Source organism: Macaca fascicularis, chromosome 4 (assembly GCF_037993035.2).
Source record: "Macaca fascicularis isolate 582-1 chromosome 4, T2T-MFA8v1.1".
NCBI classification, from domain to species: Eukaryota; Metazoa; Chordata; class Mammalia; order Primates; family Cercopithecidae; genus Macaca; species Macaca fascicularis.
The window spans coordinates 87,024,567-87,046,587 of NC_088378.1; the positions used below are offsets into that span (position 1 = coordinate 87,024,567).

Below are 22,021 nucleotides of genomic sequence, written 5' to 3' on the forward strand. Positions count from 1 at the left end.
ATTCAACTGAACGTGACCAGAGTTTCTCACTGTAACGCAGAGAAAAATAAGTAACACTGTGCACACAAAGGTCATAAAATTGTCAGGGATTGTAAAAATGTCTTGGGTGTTCAGATTTCCCTCCTACTCTTTTTGGGGGTGGGTGAGGGAGTGATGCTAACTGTAATAGCAAGAGACCATTGCACAAATGTGGTTATCAAGCTGTGGTAGAAATGACTGGTCCTTTTCATTCCTATATTTCAGTGATCTTAGTAGCTACTTCATTCTACTTCTTTCTATTTCCTCATATTTTCATTGTTACTCACCTCACTCTTATCTAAACAGAATTTTTCATGATCTAATTTCATCTACTGGGGGCAAAATAAATCCATCCTCATTTAGAAACCTCCTTTTATGTATTTCCACAACAGGATGATTTGCTTTATTATCCTAACCTTGAAGGGTTTTCATTCCTTCACCACTCACAACCCCTCCCCTCTAAGTCTTTTGGCAAAGCATTTGACATGTTTCTTCCATCCTACAAAACTTGTCATCTGTCCGTGAATTTAGACATAAATAAGTCAAGGAAAGGATCTTTTCTTAGATGCCTAATGACTGGAATTATGTCTTTTGGAGACACATTTACATTTCCATTCATGATGACATCACATTGAATATTCATCTTTGTTTTTTCATCAGCTATCAATACAGTCTTTTGATGCACGGCTGGGGTCTAGCCTCTGGTTTTTAATATCAAGCAGTAATTGGGACTTTCACATCCTCCTTGAATTATTCTGTACCTACTTTTACAAATTCCTTTTTTGTATCTAATCTTTAATTTAGGCTGATCAAATTGCCTTGTCACGAATATCTTTTAAAAAATACCACCTATCTATCTTTTTGTTACACTTTGCATATTCGATCAATGCTTTAAAAAAAAATCTCCCTTTAGAGTTTCTTGTAAATGCATAAAATAGCATCGGGCATGGGAGACAGACTTCTCAATCTCCATGATTTATTTGTGAAATGTCCTGGAGTAGAGGAATCCATAATAGTCCTGAAACAGTGTATTGAAGTGAAGAGCACGCAGGGAGACATTTAGCAAACAGTAATGACAATTATAAAAACAAAGAGAGGAGAAGAGAGAGGCATCTCCTGAGGCGGGGAATGAATTGAAGGTGGGAAGTCACCAGAGTAGACAGACAGGTTTAGCCCTTCATAGCCCCCAACTTCCGTCACAGACAAATCTCTCCTTTCTGACAGTAACGCCAAGGCAGACAAAGGCAAGAATAGCAAGCGTTGTTTTTTGTGTTTTTTTTTGTGTGTGTGTGAGAATGTCTTGTTTTTGGTTAAAAAAAATAAAGAAAACTGCTAACACATTTGGTGCTGCTCATTCATAAGGAAAGTGGCTGTGTAACATTTAGATATCTTTTGAAATCTATACACGCTCTTCATACCTGCTGTGCTCAATTTCAGAACCCAGAGCTGTCATTAAGAAAAAAATAGCAACCTTTGTTCTCTTCTCCAGGCACATGTTGCACCAGTTTTTTGTTTCCAGGAAAAAAAAAAAAAAAATCTCCATTATTTTCTTAGACCAGAGAAGCCAGACTCAAGCTTTCCCTTTCTCTGGCCCTTGTTGTGCACTGGTACTGGACACATCATTACTGTGGTTCAGTGGGCAAGATTTTCTTTCACGTATTTTAAAGTCCTTCATGAAGACATCAGACCACTTACTATAACTGATGGTTTTCATTCTCAGTGTAATAAAAGCACATTCCTGAAGCAGACATATCCATCAGAGATAGCAAACAACAGAAGTTTCAAAGGCTTAGTTCAGATGCGTATCTACACTTTCAAAGCTTAGCTGCATCTCTGGGATTTGCAAACTGGATTGGAAATCTGAATTGTATATATTTTATATTTCTTAACTTAGCCTGAATTTTATACACTTAGTTTTTATGTCTTTAAATATATCAGAGAGACCAGCATTATGAAAAAATGTACATATTATACAAATAAGAAATAAAAGTCAAGCTTTATGTGTTTATTGAGATATGATAAGCATTTTGGTTGTGGAATGTGAAATTTTGTTTTTTATTCTTTTGCTTGTTGTTCAGTGCAGGAGTAATTTAGACTCGTAGAGATCATCTTTCAACATCTTAGATGTATGAAAGATGGCACAAGTTTTGTCAGAGGCATTTGAACCAGAGCAACTCCATCTTGAATAAGGGCTAGGTGAAATGAGACTGAGACATACTGGGTTGCATTCCCAGATGGTTAAGGCATTCTAAGTCATAGGATGAGATAGGAGAAATCACAAGATACAGGTCATAAAGACCTTGCTGATAGGTTGCAGTAAAGAAGCTGGCCAAAACCCACAAAAACCAAGATGGCCACAAGAGTGACCTCTGGTCGTCCTCACTGCTACACTCCCACCAATGCCATGACAGTTTACAAATGCCATGGCAATGTCAGGAATTTACCCTGTATGGTCTACAAAAGGGAGGCATGAATAATCCACCCCTTGTTTAGCATATAGTTGAGAACTAACCATAAACATGGGAAACCAGCAGCCCTCGGGGTTTACTTTTATTCCTTTACTTTCTTCATAAACTTGCTTTCACTTTATGGACTGGCCCTGAATCATTTCTTGCACAAGATCCAAGAACTCTCTCTTGGGATCTGGATCTCAACCTCTTTCTGGTAACAGTTTCATCTGTCTGCAGACTAAATACAGGGTTGAAAACCATGTGAGGCCCCACCCTGGGTCAACAGAAGAGAAGGGCCTCGTTGTTCCACCACGAAATCAGTAGGCCCACCTGCATGTGCCTCGTCTTTCCCTTTCTTTCCTTTTACTGTGGGTCTATTGTCTCTCCTCCTATGTTCTGCATCTCAGGTCCTACCACCTTCTCAGGAACTATGCTAGTATATACTAAAATTACGCTCCACAATCCCATTTCTCTCATCAGCTACCATCCAGTCTTTCCCTTCCTTTTATATCCAAATTTTCTAACTTAGCTATATTTCTTATCTCAATTTCGCTACCTCCCACAACATATTGTTCTTTGTGTCAAGATGATGTTCCTTTTTGTTCCTTAAGGTTTATATTTCTCTTGAATTCTATTTCATCACATACAAAACTTGCTAGCTTTCATAATTACTAGGTATATCTTTCATGTCCTTTTATTTTCAACTTTTCCATGTTCTTTTTATAAAAGTACATCTCTTATAGATAGTGTATTACTGGATTTTATTTTTAAATCCAATCTGAGAGTCGCTGTTTCAGAATGAGCTTAACATATTCGTGTTTATTTAATTATAATTATAATGCTTATTTCTTATGACCTTACTTCATATTTTATATTTACTATGTGTTATTATTTTCTCCATTCCCAGAGCCTGCCATTGGATAGTTCAGCTTTCATTCTTTTGGGTTGAAAGTTTATACATTTCATTTTGTCATTCTGATATTTGTACTTACTTAAGATTTATCTTAATTTCTTAATTGTATCTATCTATCTATCTATCTATCTATCTATCTGTCTATCTATCTATCATATCTCTGTCCCCAAGCAGGATAAGTGCTTTAGCACATTATCATCTTCTTTGGCATCTCCATCAATCCTAATTCCCAGATGTTATCATGTAAAATGCAAGTTCTGGGTTATGCACATTCTTTTTCTTTCTTTCTTTCTTTTTTTTTTTTTTTTTGTTCATTTGTGTTTTATTTTTTATTTGTCTGATTTGATCTTTTCTTTTTTAGACAATATATTTTCTAAGTTACTTGATCCCTTTGAGCCCCATATCTCTTATAACATCTTTTTTTATTATTTCTCTTCTTATTGTTGTAGTTCTTCAAGAGTATTTTCAGGCCGGGCGCGGTGGCTCACGCCTGTTATCCCAGCACTATGGGAGACCAAGGCAGGTGGATCACCTCAGGTTAGGAGTTGAGCCTGGCAAAAAAAGTGAAACCCTGTCCCTGATAAAAATACAAAAGTTAGCTGGGCATGATGGCAGGTGCCAGTAATCCCAGCTACTCAGGAGGTTGAGGCAGGAGAATCACTTGAACCCAAGAGGCGGAGCTTGCAGTAAGTTGAGATCATGACCCTGGGTGACAGAAAAAAAAAAGAGTGTTTTTGAAGAAAGATTTTATGTAGCAATGTTTGAAGCTTTATGCCCGATATGCCTGATAACTTCTTTATTTATTCTTGCATTTAAATGATAGTTAAGCTGAATATTAATTCTAGGTTCAAAGTTCTTTCTCATTAATATTTTTAAAATATTTGTTCATTGTCCTCTCATATTCAATGTTGCTGTTGAGAAGTCAGATATCCATCTAATTCTTGTTCTTTTAGAAGTGATCTACTCTTTCTGGAAGCTTTTAGGTATTACTAAACTTAACTCTAAAGTGAGAGTATCAAATTTTATTGTAATGAGTCTAGTTATGGGCAAATCTTTATCCTGTTTGAAATTCTATGGACACTTCCAATTTGAGATTTCCATCTTTATTTCTGACAGGTTTATCACTATTTTCTCCCTCTTGTTTGTGTTTTTCTTTATCATTCTTCCTTTTGAGACTCCTTTAAATTGGCAATTGGTATTTCTACTTCTATCCTCTATATCTCTTTAACTTTAAAAAACAATCCATTTTTGCATCTCTCTCTCTGCTGTGTTCTAGGGTTAGTTCTTCAATCTGATCATTTGGCACCAATTGTAATCATAGTGCTATTTAGCTCATCTATTGTCTTTCTAATTTTATCTATTAATTTTGTCATATCTAATATTTTTATGTTCATCTTTATGATTTCTTGTCATAAATTTGTGTATTTTACACGTCAATTTGGACATGACTTCAGTATGTCATTGTCCAAACTGATTACCAATTGATTACCAAAATTCTTCCTTATCTTTTTGAAAATGAAGATGACGTTTCATTTAAATTACTGATCTTCCTGTTTTATTATTTTATTTGGTATGGAAGCATTTACTCACTATACTATATTTCCTTTTTATATTGGCTATACTCTTCCAGGGTTTAATAATTTTTGTTCATGAACTTTTCCTTCTTTCCTCTGGTGACATCAGCTAATCTTCTGAGCAATGTGTCTCAGTATACATCATTGTTGGTATAGTGCAAGCCCTAGCTTGTGTCTCTCCTGTTGAGGTTAAGAAGGAAGGAGTGGATATACTTCCAGAGAAAGAGCTTTAGGTAGTCAGAACTCATATTGGGTACTATCTTATCTAGCAACCATGTCTTTCATAAAATGCCTACAGGAAAAAAGAGCACAGTATTAGGTGGTCAACTCCTTTGATTGTAATCGGCTAGCACTGGTGATATGGAGGAGGACATGACAATGCTGGATATCCTACAGATAGCTTTTTCTATCAGCTCCTCACCTGAAGCAGTCTGAAATGATGTAAGTCCTCCTCCACTCCAGCACTAAATGATTTGAACTGCTGCTGCTGTTGCTGGCTCTTTCACAGAAGTGATGGAGCTGGGACTCACTCCAGGTCATGTGCAATACAAAAAGGAATAGAACTCAAAAGCTTGCCTGCAATCTATTTTCCTCACCTACCAGAGTATTTCTCTGTTCCAGGTGGACATTTTTTCCATAGACCTCATTCTTACTGCCATCTGGCCCTTAGGCATTTCTCGTATATTCTACGGTTAATTTATAGGATCCTCTTTATCTCTTTGTGTTGTTCCTACTGTTATATGCTTCCATAGAACTTATCCCATGTCCTTAGGCACCACTGCATCACTACTACCACAAAGTAGGTAATCTATAAATTATTGGCAAATAAATAAGAGGTAAAAATTGAAAGTATCTGGTATGGCCATGGGAAATTACTGAGCAACACTTGGGGTTAGCATATTTCATTTCTTGTCAAGTCCAAATCATAATTGCTGTCTAACTCTACAGATGAGGAAGCTGAAGGCTTGTTAAGTCTTTCTTCCATGGTGATAGACAACATTGCAATTTATCATTACTGCATTATTTTCTAATAAGGTTAAAAATTCAAATAACAGCCATTCATGTGCCACGTGTGCTTTTCGTTCATCTCTATCAGTTTTTTCTTCCTGTATTTTGAAGTTCTGTTGTTGGTGAATACATATTTGGTGTTTACGAGTCTTCATGGTGGGATAATCTTTTCATTATTATGTATATTCCTTACTCCTACTAATTTCCTTCACTCTAAAATCAACTTTAATATTAATATAGCCACTCCTGCTGCTTTTTTATTACTTTGCATGATATATTGTTTTCCATTCTTTTATTTTCAAATAATCCATGTATTCACTTTGAAGTAAATTTCACATAGGTAGGGTATAGTTGGGTCACCTTTTAAAAATCTTCATTATTTTCTATCCCATATGAATTTAAAAAAAAACCACTGCCCAACTTTGTTTTCATTGGCCTATTAGATCACACACATTTAAAGTAGTTATTGATATTTTAGGATTTGGTATATCATTTTATTATTTATTTTCTGTTTATTCATTCTGATTCTTGTTCCTCTGCCTTCTAGTGAATTACTTGAAAAATTTTTGACTTACATTTTGATCTGTGGTGCTTTTGTATATATTTGTTTGTATAGTTTTTTAGAGGTTTCTCTAAGTATTGCAATATACATATGTAACACATCACAGTCAACTGGTATTTTGCCACTATAAGCAAAGTGTGTAACCTTACTTGCATGTAGGTCTCTTTACTTTCCCCACTTAAAAAAAAAACAACAACCATATCTTAAGTAATTTTATACATATATAAGCACCACATCAGATGTTACAATTTTTTCTTCAATTATTAAACATAATTTGAAAAATCTCATAAGGAGAAGGGTAGTTTATTGTATTTACATCTATTTTGCCTATTTCATTGTTATTTCTTTCCGAAGTCACAGTTTTCTTCTGTTATTTTCTGTTTAGAGAAATTCCTTTAGCCACTCTTTAAGGGAAAGCCTGTTGGCAACACATTCTCTTTGTTTTCCTTTCTCTGAAAATGTCTCAATTTACCCTTCATCTCTGAAGGATATTTTTGCTGGGTATAGAATTTATGGTTACTTGTTATTTTCTTTCAGCACTTGAAAAATGCTGTGCCAATTCTTTCCAGAGGAATCAGAGTACTAACTATTCTGTTCTCTTTCCATCTTGGGGTAGGGGATGAGGCTCAGCTCCTCATTGTGCCTGGCTGACTCTGCCAAAAAAGAGTACAGTGCAAATTATCCCCACCTTGTACTACCTTGTTCCATTTCATTGATACAAAGTGAGAATGAAGGCTCAGCTGCCCCTTGAACCTTCATGAGACTACCCTGGCAAAGGAATTAGAGCACCACCTGTTTCCACTGAGTAACCATGGTCATTCTTCTGCTTCTGGCCTGCCTGGCTGCCTTATGATAAATTTGCTGCAGATTAGTACATTGACCTGAGAGTAATAGAAGAAGTGAAACAATACTTTACAGACCTAATTAGGGAAGACTGAACTAAATAGATAAAACAACAACAAATTAACTTCCCTTGTTTCTCTCTCTTTTAGAGCTAGATTTAGGCAAAGTGACTAAGTAAGTGAAATTTGACTATAACATGTCTTCCCTATTTATTGCCTTTTACTATTTTCTCCCTTGCCATAGGACACTCAGCTGTCTTCTGGATGTGCCAGACATTTCTTCAAAGATCTCAGTGAAAATTTAGCTGCTCTTCTCAGTCCAAGCCTTTCTGCACTGTTGATTGTTTTTTAACCACATCATGGATTAATTTGATAAAAATTTTTTACTTGTGAATTTTTCTCTTTAGGGCTTCATTCTTTCAGGTCCTTGCTAACTGAATGACTAGCAATAAATTAAAAAGTTAAAGGAAACTTTTTTTTTTTTTTTTGAGACAGGGTCTTACTCTATCACCCAAGGTGGAGTGCGATGGTCCAATCACGGCTCACAGCAGCCTCAACCTCATGGTCTCAAGCAATCATCCCACCTGACCACAGGCATACATCACCATGCCTGGCTAATTTTTAAGAAAAAAATTTATAGAGATGGGGTCTTGCCATGTTGCCAAGGCTGATCTCAAACTCCTGGGCTCAAGTGATCCTCCTGCCTCGGTCTCCCAAAGTGCTGAAATTACAAGCATGAGCCACTGTGGCCAGCACAGGAAGAACATTTTTGAATATGTTATCCTTGCTAGGGAATAACTGGAAAGGAGTATGGAATCAAGTTAGAAAATGTTTAATTTTTTTCTATATAGTTGCATTTAAACAGAAGCCTTAAGAACCTTAAGTAGGATCATTAACATTTTGGGAATATTTGGGCACAGAGTTGATACAGAAGCAGAGGCACTTGGGATAAAAGATCCTCAGAAATAAATAACATTTTTTACTAACAGGTGGACTGGCCCACCTCAACTTGATTTTCACAGAAAATCAAAGTTTAATTAAAACAGCATGCATGTTTAATTAAACAGCATGCATGATTACTACACTTCTGTATCTTATTGATTTGATCTTGTTTCTCAACTGTCAGAGCTCTTGAATAAAAGCAATTGCTTTCTGAGACTGTCATTTCATCTTCCAGTCTGCATTTTTGAATGAATTATTTTAGGTTTTGTGGCTGTTATAGTTTATTGTTACTGTTTGGTTTTCAAAATTTATGATTTGAGTTCCACCGGACAAAAATTTAAGATTTTCAAGGGGAAAAAGTCCCTGATACATTAGGGTTATGTAACTTTTTTCTCCCATCAGGATGGATGCCTGATTTTTCTTTTACTGTATTTCTATGTAAGCAACATATTGTAGAGTTAAATGCTCATTAGAAGTTGGTATTGCTCTTTAAAAAACCACAGACTTCTTTAAATGGGTAGCTGTAACTTGTAGCTTACTTAGAAATTAGCCTTAGAAATTTGCTGGTGAGCAATAGGATATTGACTGTGAAAGTCAGAAGAGCTCCTCTTAGCTTTTCTTAGGACAAGAAAATTCAGAGAAAAGAATCTAAAACCAAGACATATAGGGGCAAATTTTTTTTAATGCTAAGAATAAATTATGGCATGTGAATATGTTTGGATATTACTAACAAATTGGAAATGTTTCTACTACTATGTTAAGTGAGAAAAAAGAATGCAATACCGTACATACAGTTTATCTTAGCCACGTAAAAACATGCATTGGAGGGAGCTACTAAAAAATGTTAGTTAACAGAATTTACCTTTGAGTGGTGGGATTGTGCACGATATTTTTCTTCTTTCTGAAACATAGATGTCAGCCTGAACCCTCTCAGGTTTTATTGACTAGACTTTACCACCATCCTGAGCTCCAGACTTATATGTCCAACCCTCTCTTTAGTACCCTTAACTGGTATCTAATAAGCAACTCAAACTTAACAGGTCTGAAACAAAACTACTGATTTTTCTTTTCATTTCTCTTCTCTCATTTTCCCGTATCTTCAATCGATTACTAAGGTTAAAATATTGAGGAGTTAGGTACGCTTACTTTCATCATATTGTTTTTTATATCATAAATATTCTACATATTGTTAGTTACGTGTATAATATTTCATAATTTTAAAGAGAAGTCTAAGGACTTATGAAAAATACACTACCCAACCTAAAGGAGCTCCTAATAGCCAAAGTTGGAATAATTTGAGCAATTAAATAGATAATAGAGTGAATCAGCAAGCTGGCCAAGGGGAATATCATTATTCTCCTGCAGAAGCATAGATTTTGATAATTACTTATGGATGAGACTACCTCTGTGGGAGTCTGTGAATCTAGTGGAAAGGTTTCAGCACATCATTGGACAAATAATTTGAGAATAAATGCAATGGAGAGTGTAAACACAAAAGTATCACTTATGCAGATTATCCTTCCCCCAAGGCAGTCCAGCTCAGTGCCAAGAGAAATCCCCTAGGCTCAAGATTTCTCTCACAAGGGGAGATGATACCATAGTAAGTGTCCAGCTTCCCCAGCTGTGCAGGATGCTGCCAAAGAAGCACACATTTTTCCTGACCTTACCCAGGTTACTAAGGTAATCAGCATAACTGAGAACCTGGAAGAGGCTGGGAACAAGTAAGAAAGGTCTTACCTATTAACTGCTCTGTGGTTTCATCAGGAAGCCTGCCTACAAGCAGCTTGGGACAACTTGCCTGTGGGCTCGCTCCCAACTGGTCCATGGAAATTCCAAAAGTTCTGCATGTTTCATCACCCTCAGGCCTGCTTCCTGAGCATGTTCCCTTAGACAGTGTAAATGTCTTGTGAAGACAGCTGAATCAATTCTGTCGGATTGAAAAAAGGCATATACACCTGAGCACTTCAGGGCACTGCCCTAGCGAAACAAATGGTAGCATCTCAGCACCTAGCCTGGCTTTGTGGGATTGAGTGAATGAATGCATACAATCCTAAGACTTTCCCTTCATGAAGGAACAGAATGTGTGTAGTGGGCACATTCATAGAAGTCTGAGAGAGCCTGATAATCCCTAGATAGGCTGATTGATGAAGGTGTTTCTCTCCTAAAGCCAGTGAATAAAGACTGAAGGAAGTGACTGTTTCTTCAAATGTGAAGACAGCAGCACAAGACTTCAAGCAACCTAAAAAATTAAGGAAACATGGCACCACCAAAGAATCACATTAATATTCCAGTAAATGACCTCAAAGAAATAGAGATCTATGAATTGCCGGACAAATAATTCAAAATAATTGTTTTAAGGAAACTCAGCAAACTACAAAAGAACACAGATAACAAAATCAGAAAACCAATACATGAACAAAATGAGAAGCTCAATAAAGAAATAGAAATCATAAAAAAGAACACAACAGAAATTCTAAAGCTGAAGAATACAATGAGTGAAATGTTTATAATGCAACAGAGAGTGTCAACAACATACTTGATCAAGAAGAAAAAATCTGTGAACTCAAAGACAGGTTATTCAAAGTTATACAGAGGAGAAAAATAAACAATCAAAAAGTGAATAAAGCCTATGGAATTTATGGGACACCGATATGAGAGCTAGCATTTGTATTATGGGAATTTGAAAGAGGGAGAAAAAAGAGAAATGAGAAGGAAGCTTATTTAGAGAAATAGTGGTTGAAAACTTCCCAAATCTGGGGAGAGACAGGGACTTCCAGGTAAATGAAGCCTGAAGTTTCCAAACAGATTTAATCCAAAGAAGGTTTCATTGAGACATTACAATAACTTTCACAAATCAGACAAAGAAAAATTTGAAAACAGCACATACATGTGAACCTCCGTAAGGCTACCAGTGGATTTCCCAGTAGAAACTTTCCAGGGCAGAAAAGAGTCAGACGATATATCCAAAGTGCTGAAAGAAAAATAAACATCAACAAAGAATACTCCACCCAGCAAATCTACCCTTCATAAATACCTTACAAGAAATTGTAAAGAAAATTCTTCAGAGTGAAACAAAAGGATTCTAGCTAGTAGCATGAAAACATTTGAAAGTATAAAACTCATCGTTAAGGTAAGTATATAGTAAAATTTAGAATACTCTAATACTGTAATAGTGGTTTGTAAATACTTTATAACTCCAGTATAAAAGTTAAAAGATAAAAGTATTAAAATAACAATTTTTAAATGAATATACAATATACAAAGATATAAATTGTGACATCAAAAACATAAAATGGAAAGAATAAAAGTGTAGAGTTTTTGTATGCAATCAAAATTGTTATCAGTTTAAAATGGTCTGTTATAACAACAAGATGTTTTAAGCAAGCCTCAGGGAAAACACAAAGCAAAAACCTATAGTAGATACACAAAAGATAAATAGAATCAAAATATATCACTATAGAAATGAATAAACCACAAAGGAACTGCAAGAGAGGTAGAAAGAAACAAAGAATCTACAAAACAACTAAAACACAGTTAACAAAATGGCAGTGATAAATCCTTACTTATCAACAATTAGTTTAAATGTAAACAAATTAAATTCTCCCATCAAGTGACATAAAGTGGTTAAATGGATCAAAATAAAGATATATGTAGAGTGATATATCAGCCCTCAGCTTCCTGAAGACCTGGCACTAAGGATTGTACTACCACACCCAGGTAATTTTTAAAAATCTTTTTTTTTTTTTTTTGATAGAGACAGTCTCCCTATGTTCCCAAGGCTGGTCTCAAGCTTCTGGCCTCCAACAATCCTCCCACCTCAGCCTCCCAAAGTGTTGGGGTTACAGGCATGAGCCACTGTACCTGGCCTATAATTTTTTAGATATGATACCAGAAGCACAGGCATCAAAAGCAAAAATAAACAAGTGGGACTAAATCAAACTTAAAAGCTTCTACACAGCAAAGGAAACAGTCAACAAAATGAAAAGGCAACCTATAGAATGAGAGAAAATATTTGCAAACCACATGTCCGTTAAGGGACCCATACAACTCAATAGCAAAAAAAACCAAATAACTTGATTTTAAAATGGCCAAAGGACTTGAATAGACATTTTTTTGAAAAAGCATATACAAACACCTAACAAGTATATTTAAAAGGCTAAATATCATTAATCATCAGAGAAAGGCAAATCAAAACAGATGTCATTTCACATCTATTAAAATGGCTATTGTTAAAAAGTAAAGAAATAACAAATATTATATTTTGTGTGTGGAGAAAAGAAAACCCTTGTACACTATTAGTGGGAATGCAAAATGGTACAACCGTTATGGAAAACTGCATGGAGGTGTCTAACAAAAATTTAAAATAGGGTTACTATATGACCCAGCAATCCCGCTTCTAGGTATATATATACAAAGAAAATACAATCACTATCACACAACGAAAATACAATCACTATCCCAAAGAGAAATGTACAACCACATGTTCATTGCAGCGTTATTCACCACAGCCAGATATGGAAACAACCTAAGTATCTCCTGAAGGGTGAATGGATAAAGAAGATACAATGGAATATTATTTAGGCTTAAAAAATAATAAAATCCTGCCATACGTGACAACATGGATGACCTTAGAGGACATTATGCTAAATGAATAAGCCAGGCACAAAAGGACAAATAGTACATGCTACCACATGTAGGAGGAATCCAAAAATAGTCTAATTCACAGAAACCAATAATAGATTGATAATTGCCATGGGATGGGAATTGGGGGAAATGGGAAGATTTTGGTTAGAGGGTACAAACTTTCTGTTATAAGATGAATAAGTCCTGGAGAGCTAATGTAGGAGATGGTGACTATAGTTAACAAGAATGTATTGTATACTTGAAATTTGCTAAGAAAGTAGATCTTAAGTATCCTCAACACACACACACACACACACACACACACACACACACACACCCCACATGGTAACTATGTGAGGTGATGGATATGTTAAGTAGCTTGATTGTGGTAATCGTTTCACAGTGTATACATGTATCAAAACATAATGTTGTACACCTAAAATGCACGCTATTTGTATTTGTCAGTTATATCTCAATAAATTTGGTGAAAGTACTGACAGTATTGGATTTTAACCACTATAATAAAATAAATATCCATGAATCTATACTGATTTAAATGAATAATCAAATGAATACATAAATGGGGGGAAAGGAAGAGCTCTTCCTTACAGAATAATTTCAATTAGTAAATAGAGAAGAAATAAGAAAACAGAAAATCAGAGTAGACATAGAAAATCACCACAAATTAGTAAACAGCACAGTAATAATTTTTGCAGACATTATCCACTGACAGAATCTAAAATTGCTGGGTGAAAATTTGAGGAGAAACAGTATTTGCATAGTCTCAAACTGTCACCCCTAAGATGTATTTTAACTACAAAGGGGAGAATAGTAACTTTATAGTAGAGAAAGCCAGAAGACACCACTTTCACCATGTGTTCAAATTCAACATCATGGATATCATATCAATATCATATCAATATCGTATCAATATCATGAACCTATGATGTGTGCTGAGAAGGACACAGAAGCATTTGTGCCAGAAACGCACAACCTCATTTCAATTATGGGAAAATATAAACCCCAAATTGAGTAACATCTACAAAAACACTGATCAATACTCTTCGAGTGCCACGCACAAGGAAGAACAGGAGCTCTCACAGATGGGAGAAGATTAAGGAAAAATAACAATAAAATCAATGTGAAATCCTGGAACAGAAAAAAAGGACATTAGTGGAAAACACTGATGAAATCTGAGTAAGACTTGTAGTGTAGTTAGTAATATTATACCAGTGTTAATTTCCTAGTTTTGATCATTGTAGTATGTGAGATGTTAATGTCCTGAAAAGCTAGGTGAAATGGGAACTAGGAATATGGGAACTCTAGTACTTTTGCAACTATTTTTAATATTGTAAGTCTAAAATAGTTTAAAATAAAATATTTTAAAAAGCAATCTAGAAAATAATATACTCAAAATATATTCTAACTACATGTATAGTTAGAAAATTCAGATCATCCATCCATCTATATCTATGTATATCCATATATATATACACATATATACTGACACACACACATACAGACACAGACACACACACACAAACAATGTTGTATACTAAAGTGTCTACAATTCTGGAATTATGAGTAATTTATTTTTCTCTTTAAATTTTTCTGCATTATTTAAATTTTCTACAGTGAACAAGTGTTGCTCTTAAAATTATAATTTAAATCACAAATTATTTATTTAAAAAACCAAGCAAACAAACCTAGGTGTCATTTTTATTCTCTTCTTTCTCTCATATCTCCTATCTAATCCATCTGCAAGTCTTGTCAATTTCTCATTCAGAATACATCCACTCCCACCACCTTCTCTGCCTTCACCCTAATCCATGCCAGCCTCATCATTTTATCATCTCATGTGGTTCTCCTGCTTCCACCCATGTCACCTAAGCCCATTCGCCACACAATACCAGAGTTATCTTCTGCAACAGGAAATCAAATCCTGTTGCTTCTCTTCTCAAATGCCTCCATTACTCTCAGAATAAAACCCAATGGCCGTATTCTTCCCAGGAGGCCCTCGCGAACTGGCTTCTGCCTCTCTCTGGCCTTGCCTCCCGCCACTGTCCCCTCCCCACGTCAGTCAGGCACAACCTCTGGCAGACCTTCCTCTACACACATTAGGGGGTTTCTGCCGCAGGGCCTTTGTCTTGCCGTCCATGCCTAAAATACTTCCCCCAAAAGGCATTCACTCTCAACCCCATCGATCTCTACTCTCTTATCCTACCTTATTTTTCTTCATAGCAGCTGTGAAAATAGAACATTAGATCATAGTTATTGTCTGTCTCTGCTTATGATCTGACTCACAGAAATGTGAGCTCCTTTGTTTACATTCCTTCCTTCCTTCCTGCTACTCAGAATGATGCCTAGTGCATAGTAGGTGATCGGTAAGTATTGAACGAATAAATTGCCCTCCTGCCCAATGCACAGCCTGCAGGAGAGCAAAGCTATCCCCACCAGTTTCTGCAGGTTTTCCAGGAAGGGCTTGGGGCAGGACTGGGGCAGGGGGTGCTTGGCTTTACCTCCCAATTGCTCTCATCTGGCACTGGGTTTACAGCATGGCAATTCTTCCATGTCCTAGGGCTCTTTCCCAGTTTCCTCGAAAGCTACAATAAAAAAATCATTGATAGAAAATGTTGGTGGGTTTAGCTGACTTTAGTGAAGATTTCCTGGAGAAAGAGGAGAGGAAAGGGAGACAACTTGGGACAAACAAAAGTCGTGGTCATTCTCAAAGTGCTGTGCTCTCCTCGCCACCATGAGGTTTCTTACGTCCTTGCAGCTTTCCATCTCACTGGCTTTCCTCCCTTACTCCCCACTTGTCTCTCTTCTGCCACTTTCTTCCTTCCTTTAGAAGTAAAACATCCCTCGTCTTGCCTCACAAGGACTAGCTTTCCCTCCCTTCAAAGCCATGGCACCTGCCAACACCCAGATCCTGGGGTGAGGGTAGAGAGCACCTTCTGTTACAAACATCTCTGAGAGCACCTTTCCAAAGACTGTTTTCTCCCTGAGAATCCTAGTGCCAGTTATTAATATTTTCTCTACCTCATTACCTCTACTTTTCTGTATTTTTCTATTAGAGCAAGAAATTAGGTTAAAGAGATTATTCTGTCAGATATCCAGACAAAAAAGAAAGTAAGGCGGGCCTCAGATCTTCCTTCTATAAAAATTAATACTTGCAGAAAATGAAAATGTCTGTTTCTCTTTTTCTGCACCAAATTGAATATTGTTCGTTTTCTGAGTCTCTGTTAATGTAGTAGAGGAAAAAAGAAAAACCGGTATCTTTCTTTAAACTGTCTTTATTCTATCACTTACCTACATTCGTTTTAAACATCTTTATACAATTACTTGAACCTTCTCCCTCAAAAAGTGGACAATAGAAAAGCTTGAATATATCCCTTTTACTTGCCTCTTTCATCTCTACCACAGTCATTTCATAAATACCCTGTTTTAATTCTAAGACACAAGTTTTTACATTTGACATCTTACTGCTGATAGTGTGCGGTTTTACTACTCATATTGAGTTTGTGGTTTTTGAATGTATTTTAAAAGATTATAGCATAATTTGACATTGAAATAAAAAGATTTTGTGTACAGAGAAATGAACAGAAGCAAAATAGTGGGGCATAAATTTGATATTGATAAAGCAAATATTCACTGCTGGAGAAATAACCATAACTCCATCTGATTGCAAAGCAACCACCAAGTACTTCATGGAACTTAAGAAAGGAAGACCCCACAAGTGGACAAAGCTGAGTTATGTTCTGCTTCCCCCACACAGATACATACAGCAGAACTGCCTACCACATGCCAAACAGTGCAACTGAAGGAGGTATTGCCAAGTCCCCTGGAATACATGGGGAAAAAATCAAAGTCAAAAGATGACGAACGCACAATGTCAAGGCACAGTTTAATTGGCAGCATTTTTTTGTTTCTTACCAGAGGGCCTTACAATTGACAGAACCTTGGATTTGAGGAAACACTTTATAACTATATATATACATACACACACACACACACACACACATATATATATATATAGAGAGAGAGAGATGGAGTCTTGCTCTGTTGCCCAGGCTGGAGTGCAGTGGTGCAATCTCTGCTCACTGCAGCCTCAGCCTCCCAGGTAGCTGGAATTACAGGTGCATGCCACCACACCTGAAAAACATGCCAAAACTGAGGCTCAGAGACTTCAAGTGATTTGCCCAAGTAACATAGCCCGTAAGTAACAGAATATGACTCTTGTGGTCTTACCTTGAAAAAGTGTGAAAACTCTATTCTCTGCAAGCTTTGTGATATGCCAGATTCAGTAAATGGGCTCTCTGAACCTTGAAAGAAAAAGGGTGCCTATATATTCCTTCAGACTGAGCCTACATTCTCTGTCCCTGTGTGGAAAGAAGCTGATTTAGTAAGGTGCGTTGGTTTGTAATACAGAGGAATCCCAACTCAAACTGGTTCCAGCAAGAAGAAGATGTATTGTTGCACAGGAAATCTAGAAGTAGCATAGACTTCAGGGTTGATAGATTCAACGCCTCAATGACATCGTCAAAGACCCAGGTTATTTTCACGTCCCCATTCTGTTATTCTCAGTATTGGCTTCATCTGCAAATTGCCAGTGAATTAACTACAGTCATATTAGGCATAATATCCAGACATGACAGCACACAGAGAAAAAGAGAGGAAGTTTCTCCCTCTGGCTCCCTGTCAGGAGGAAGGAAATTCTTCCTGGAAGTCCCTCAGCATAAAGTCCCTTTTGTCTTATTAGTCAGAATTAGGACACAGTTCATTCTTGAACAAAAAATAGGGAAGAAAGATGGAATTACCCTTACACCAAGTAAGGTGATACCTGGAGTTAGAGGTAGAGTCATCTTTCCCTGAGTCAAAACCAACCTCTTTAGGCCATGAAGAGGAAATAGTCACAGACGCTATTTATCAAAGAAAGATTTACCTACGAGGCATGCTATTAGAAATGTACTTACTTTTAAAAAATGGTACCCGTATAATTATTTACTCTAGTGTTTTGTTTTGACCAATAATTAGAAAATCAGGTTCATCTCATAATATACTTGGAATTACACACACACACACACACACACACGCACACACAGACTTATAAAAACATATTGTAGCTTCCTCTGTTTTTATCTTCTGCAATATTACTGCAATGAATGTACATCCCTTGAAACTCCAGGCCCTTAATCCTTTATAATCACAATGGAAATAGCAGAAAAGAACGAAAGTTAGGTTTGTAAAACAAGGGATAAAACCAAGAAGACCTTGGTTGGTTGATAGCTGAATGACAAGATTGTATGTGGCAGTTGCACTATTAGTTCTGAAGTGAAATCATGAGCAGGTTATAGAAAAGTCCTTGTATTCTTTCAGAAGCCATTTAACAAGTAGCAAATAAGAATGAAGTTGACTATGACAGGATAAAAGACTTCTCTGCAAGGAATAAAAGAGACTATGCAATCATTATCCCAAGGGACAAAAAAGGAAAGGACGAGCTTAAAGCGTGACTTTGTTCTGGAAAGCATTTGTAAGTAAATGCATTCATAATTAAATAAAAATCATGTATGCTATTACCTATGGAATATTGTGCTCTGAGTCTAATACTGAAAAAAACAGTAATTTTGCTAATATAAAGAACACATATGTGACTAACTACTGTCTTCAGTTCACACTAAGTATTAGAAATTGGGCAAGTGGAAAACAGCATATTCATATTTTAGATTATTAAGGAAAGTATTTACAAAACTTCATGAACATGAACTTCACCAAATAGTCTTCTCTGTTTAAAAAAAGCCTTAAAGCACCACCTAATAGAAAAAAAGCCAAAGAATATAGTAGACAATTCACAAAAGACAAAATACAAAGGCTAATAAACATTTGCAAAGATACTCAACCTCAATAGCACAGAAATGCACAACAGAAGAAAACACTTCCATATTTACCCACCATATTGGCAAGTTATTGACAAGATCCACTGTTGTTAAAGAAAAGAAAGAAGCCACTTTTGCATGATTGATGAAAGTGTAAATTGGTATCATTTTGTGAGACAGGTTGTTTGTGTATCTGAAATCTTTTATGTACCACTTCAGATCTGCTTGACAACACTTATGTCTCATTCCAGTCATGACGGCAGTGGTTTAATGTGGACTCAGGTGGGCTTCACACAAAAGCAAGTGGACTTATCTCCTGCCCCACCCCCAGGCTTCTTGGATGACCCACATGGACTCCAAAGGAACGTGTTCAAGGGCCAACACATGTGCAAAAACCAGAGTGCTGAAGAATGAACAACTCACGGGCAAACCTTTGATAAGTGGGAGACAGACCTGATGGATAAAGGCTTCTGCCTTTCCCACTCTCCCCTCCTCACCACAGTGAATGGTCCTGAAATACATTTCATATGGCTTCTCTGACAGTCTTGAGACATATTTCCTTTGGCTTCACAGAAGTTCCTGTGGGATTAAGCAACCAGGCAACTAAAAGCAGCATCCATCCTTGCCTGAGCCTGGACCTGGGAGCCTGGCTGGGGGCTCGCCCATGGCCCCTCCTTGCGTTGCCAATTTATTAACTAATAACCAGCAAAATAACCAATTAAAGACTCTGAAAACTTTATTTAAAAAATAATAGCAATAAAATAAAATAAAAGCAGCAACCAGCTCAATAAGGCCTTTTAGTATTGACTCTCCCTCCTTCCCCTCTTCACTCTTATCTCTCATTCCCGTTCCCTGGGATCATGCTCCTCAGAAAGTAGGCATAAGACCTCATCACAAGCTCTCTGGAAACAGGGCTAAGGCAGATAATAGCTGACATGCTTTAAAGTGTGTGTGCCTGAACAGGCCATCTCACTCTCTGAAATCTATCCTGCAGACAAGCTTGCTAAAGTGTGTCAGAAACACACGTACAAGGATGTTCACCTGATGTATTTTATGTAATAGGTAAAGAGGATCACACTACTATAGTATTAAATGAAAAGGAGGCCAGGCACAGTGGCTCACGCCTATAATCCCAGCACTTTGGGAGCCCAATGCAGGTGGGTCACCTGAGGTCAGCAGTTCCAGACCAGCCTGGTCAACAAGGTGAAACCCTGTCTCTTCTAACAATACAAAAATTAGCCAGGCTTGGTGGTGCACATCTGTAATTCCAGCTCCTAGTGAGGTAGAGGCAGGAGGATCACTTGAACCTGGGAGGCGGAGGCTGCAGTGAGCCAAGGTCATGCCATTGCACTCCAATCTGGGTGACAAGAGTGAAACTCTGTCAAAAAAAAAAAAAAAAAAGGAAGGAAGGAAGGGAGGGAGGGAAGAAGGAAAGAAGGAAGGAAGGAAGGAAAGAAAGAGAAAGAAAAGAAACAAAGAAAGAAAGAAAAGAAAAAAGAAAAGGAAGGAAAGAAGGAAGGAAGGAGAGAAGGAAGGAAGGAAGGAAGGAAGGAAGGAAGGAAGGAAGGAAGGAAGGAAGGAAAGAAGGAAGGAAGGAAGGAAGGAAGAAAGGGAGCAAGTGTCTGTAGTGGTAGGGGAGATGTTGTAGAAATATATATAAACCTCCTTACACTGCCGAGACCGCCTATGCCCCGCGAGCACAGAGCCTCGCCCTCGCCGCTGCGTCGTCAGTTCACACCCGCTGCCAGCTCACCATGGATGATGCTATCACCACACTGCGCTTGTCGTTGACAACTGCTCGGGCATGCGCAAGGCCCCCCGGGCAGTCTTCCCCTCCATTGTGGAGCGCCCCAGGCACCATGGAGTGATGGTGGGCAAGGATACCCAGAGCAAGAGAGGCATCCTGACCCTGAAGTACCCCATGGAGCATGGCAACGTCACCAACTGGGGCGACATGGAGAAGATCTGGCACCACACCTCCAACGAGCTGCGTGTGGCTGCCAAGGAGCACCGCGTGCTGCTGACGGAGGCCCCCCGAACCCCAAGCCCAACCGGGAGAAGTTGACCCAGTTCATCATGTTTGAGACCTTCAACACCCCAGCCATGTATGTGGCATCCAGGCCGTGCTGTCCCTGTACGCCTCTGGCAGTACCACTGGCATCGTGATGGACTCCGGTGACGGAGTCACACACACTGTGTCCATCTAGGAGGGGTACACCCTCCCCACGCCATCCTGCGTCTGGACCTGGCTGGCCAGCACCTGACTCCCTGAAGAAGATCCTCATTGAGAGCAGCTACAGCTTCACCACCACACCCAGCGGGAAATCGTGCATGACATCAAGGAGCAGCTGTGCTATGTAGCCCTGGACTTCGAGCAGGAGATGGCCACAGCGGCCTCCAGCTCCTCCCTGGAGAAGAGCCGTGAGCTGCCAGATGGCCAGGTCATCATCATTGGCAACGAGTGGTTCTGCTGCCGCGAGGCACTCTTCTAGCCTTCCTTCCTGGGCATGCAGTCCTGTGGCATCCATGACCCTAACTTCAACTCCATCATGAAGTGTGACGTAGACATCCACAAAGACCTGTACGCCAACACAGTGCTGTCTGGCGGCACCACCATGTACCCTGGCATCACAGACAGGATGCAGAAGGGGATCACCGCCCTGGCGCCCAGCACAATGAAGATCAAGATCATTGCTCCCCGCCAGCGCAAGCACTCCGTGTGGATTGGCTGCTCCATCCTGGCCTGGATGTCCACCTTCCAGCAGGTGGGGATCAGCAAGCAGGAGTAGGACAAGTCCTGCTCCTCCATCGTCCACTGCAAATGCTTCTAGGTGGACTGTGATTTACTTGCGTTACACCCTTTCTTACCAAAACCTAACTTGCGCTGAAAACAAGATGAGATTGGCATGGCTTTGTTTGTTTTTTGTTTTTGTTTGTTTGTTTGTTTTGGCTTGACTCAGGATTTAAAAACTGGAACGGTGAAGGTGACAGCGGTTGGTTGGAGCCAGCATCCCCCAAAGATCTACCATGTGGCCGAGGACTTTGATTGTACATTGTTCTTTTTGTAATCGTCATTCCAAATATCGTGAGATGCATTGTTACAGGAAGTCCCTTGCCCTCCTAAAAGCCACCCCACTTCTCTCTGAAGAGAATGACCCAGTCCTCTCCCGAGTCCACACACAGGAGGTGATAGCATCGCTTTCGTGTAAATTATGT

The 22,021-nt window shown here is 38.2% G+C and overlaps 1 pseudogene; it reads left to right on the top strand.

The window, feature by feature from the left end:
* The first annotated feature begins 20,559 nt into the window (after positions 1-20,559).
* On the top strand, positions 20,560-21,636 carry LOC102126997 (actin, cytoplasmic 2-like; annotated as a pseudogene).
* Positions 21,637-22,021: the final 385 nt, after the last annotated feature.